Raw genomic sequence first — 3,281 nt, 5'->3', positions numbered from 1 at the left:
GTTTTTTTCTCTTTTTGAGGAAAATTTTTGTTTAAAATCCAAGCCCTATCTCCACTGAGTAAAAATGTTTTTGAATTTTGAAAATCCATTCATAAATAAACAAGTTATACAGTTTTAAAGGTGTCATTTATTTGGATGACCCGCAAAGAGGAAAAAAACGCGAAAATATGGGACGCTTTTTTGGCATTTTTTTTTTCGACCTTTCGTTGTATCTTGCGTAATAAGTGGATTAAAAGATTGAAACTTGAAGAGCAAATTAGGATGGTGTTTTGTAAAATACGGGAAAAGTACTCGTCATATTCATATGAAATTTTTAAACCAAAAAGAAGAAATGTTCATGTATTACCTTGTCAGCGACAAAACCTCCACGCCCGGTAGTTTTAGAAATATTTTACTCCAAAGAGTAAAAATCTATTTTTAACGGTCTTCTGGTAATAGCACGAGTTTTGTCGCTTGACATAATCTAAAACGACCTTTTTTCTAACTGTGTGCCAACTTTCAGTCATATTCATCGATAGACAGCGTCGTAAATAATTTTTTAAAATAGCATATACGAAACGGCTTCGTCCCATATTTTGACGCGAATTTGGGCACTTCGTGAGCGAAAAAGAGGTCCAAAGATTTGTGCGGGATAGTCATTGCTACAATATGGACTTTAAGCGACGTGTAGTCTATTTATTTACAAGTCTTATAACGTAAATCGTTGTGGGCTCATTGCTGTAATGAAAAAAACTCTCAAATCAACGCAAAATATTGTCAATTACAACAATGTGAAATCAAGCTCATAATTGAATTCAATAGTCTGATGTCACGCCGCCCAGCTACGGCGGCCATCGTGGTTCTAAACAAAGAAAATCGGTACTTTTTATTCTTCATACTGGCTAGAACTTTTCATATGTCTTGTGATCAGAATGTGTAAAAGTCAAAACATGATCAGATTTATAATGTTTTTTTCCCTCTGGATACGCTTTTATGCTCGTCGGAGAAATATTTCATAAGGGCGTCCGCCATTGTTCCGATAGTTTAGAGCCAGTTACTAAGTTACCATGCGTCATTACGAGGGAAGTGACGTTACGACTGTTGAAGCGTATTGCTTTTAGATATTAAACATATAAATATGTGTACCTGGATTTGAAAGCTTTATTCTCTCATGATCAATTATTATTGAGTGTCCGGATTGAATTTAGATCTGGCGTAGAGTATTTCATTATAGACTAACGCCCGATCAAGATGGAAGAAAGCAAACATAATTGTTTCTAACGACTTTTCCCCACAGAAACTGACAATAACATCTTAAGGACAATTTTCTCAGTTTCTCTCAACAATTCGACCTTTTCTCATAAGGAGTTCACGTCTCATCTGTTTATCAAGATTACAAAAGTAAGAAAGATGATATCCGTGGAAGTCTTATGAAATGAATGAAGTTAACGTCACTCAGTTCATTGTTAATGTTTTTAGACTACTACAGAGCTGACTTAATTATCTTTAATAGAAAATTGACCTTTTAATTCGTAATTTCAAACTATAGATAGTGTGCGCTTGGCTAAGAAGCTCACAACATTGCCACCCGGAAGTATAACGGACCAACACCCAAAACTATGCGTAACCTTTTAGTGAGAATTACTCATAAACGCGGATGGCAAAAAGCAATAACAAAGACCAGAATGGCGTCATCTTCATTCTATCTATACTTTATGGAAGATCAGCTAAAATTCAGAGCAAATCAACACCTATTTGTATACATGTTAGATACGTTTGGTGTCTCTTGGCTACCATGAAATATTAAAAGGATATCATATTCTTTACAATAAAAGAAATGTTCGCTCACATCAATGATCATTCATGGCAAATCCTATACACTTTATACGTTGTTTCTTGTTGAGTAAAGCTTTGCATGGGATTCACATTTTTAAAATGCCAGATTTTTAAATTGATTCTAACAATTGCAAACGCAAAAATATGGTAGCTTTAAAACTCATTAAAATATGAACGGTAAGCTCATAAGATACACTGAGCATACATACATCTCTATGTGCTTTGTATTAACGTAAAATCATTGGGGAAAATGATTGGCTAATGTCTGTAGACTATCGCCAGAAATATCTAGTAATGTAGGGAGCCAACTGCTCTTTGTTCACAAAATTGTGGGTGCATTATGGCCTCGTGATGTTACTAAAAGTTGCTTATCAGAAAGGGAAAAAAAGTTTATTGGTGGTATGCGTTGGGTAAAATAGGCGCACTGTCCATCAAATCAACTGTGCTATTACAATAACAACAACTTGTATCCTCAAATGTTTCTGGTTTGCTAGGGGGACTTAAGTGAGAAATTATCACCCAAATGGCGGCCTTAAAACAATAGCGAAGAGAGCCAAGTCATGAAAAGTTAATTATCAAATCCCAATTTTTGTCTAACGTATCCTATAAGAAGTAAAAATGCATCACAAATCCATAAATACACGATAACGAATCATCGGTCTTGGTTTATGAGCTGCGCTAAAAGTGACGACGTCATTACATAGCTAGAGAGAGAGAGAGAGAGAGAGAGAGAGAGAGAGAGAGAGAGAGAGAGAGAGAGATTATGAGAGCTCAACTACACAATGAAGTATCAGGTTTTAATTTCATTTTTGAAATTTTGGCGAAGACAATATTATGGCCATCAATAATTTCGTGGCGTTTAGTTTCTGTTATTCTTCAACTTGTTTATTAATTCTCCCTTTGTCTTCGTTACGGATTTTGTATTCTATTTTAATTTCGTTTTCTGGGTAGTCGGTGAGTGTTGTTCATTTTTAGTGATTTTCCTAAATTCTAGCAGTTTCGGAAGTCGAACATTAGTATAGAATAAAGAGCGATGACACCATGTAAGAACAAAAATTCTGGTTTTTAATTTAAATTTACATTATATCTTTGTTGGATTTTGTGCTTGTGTCCGGGTGAGACTTATTGGTGATCTCAAACTAAGTACATTGGTGTGTTCTTGGATTTTACATCTGATCCCTATTTCTTCCCAGGTCCCTTTTGTCTTACTTTCTCTTGAGTGCTTTAATTGTAATTCTAGAACTTATTACTATCCCATTTTCTTCCCTTTTACTGGCGCTGATATGACTTTAATGTGTTGCAAGGGCCGTAAAACCCTTAAAAACAAAAAACAAAAAAAAAAAACCAAAAAAAAAAACATAATATCTATATCGTATAATATATCTTATATTCCACCTTTTAAATATTATTAATTTTCTATTTGTAAATCCATTATCCAATCAATGTCACTTTTAAACACCCTGTTT

This window comes from Berghia stephanieae, chromosome 6 (assembly GCF_034508935.2).
Source record: "Berghia stephanieae isolate SIO BIC M18660-M18661 chromosome 6, UCSD_Bste_1.3, whole genome shotgun sequence".
NCBI lineage: Eukaryota > Metazoa > Mollusca > Gastropoda > Nudibranchia > Aeolidiidae > Berghia > Berghia stephanieae.
The sequence above is the reverse complement of the archived record's forward strand: the minus strand, read 5'-3'. Positions refer to the sequence as shown.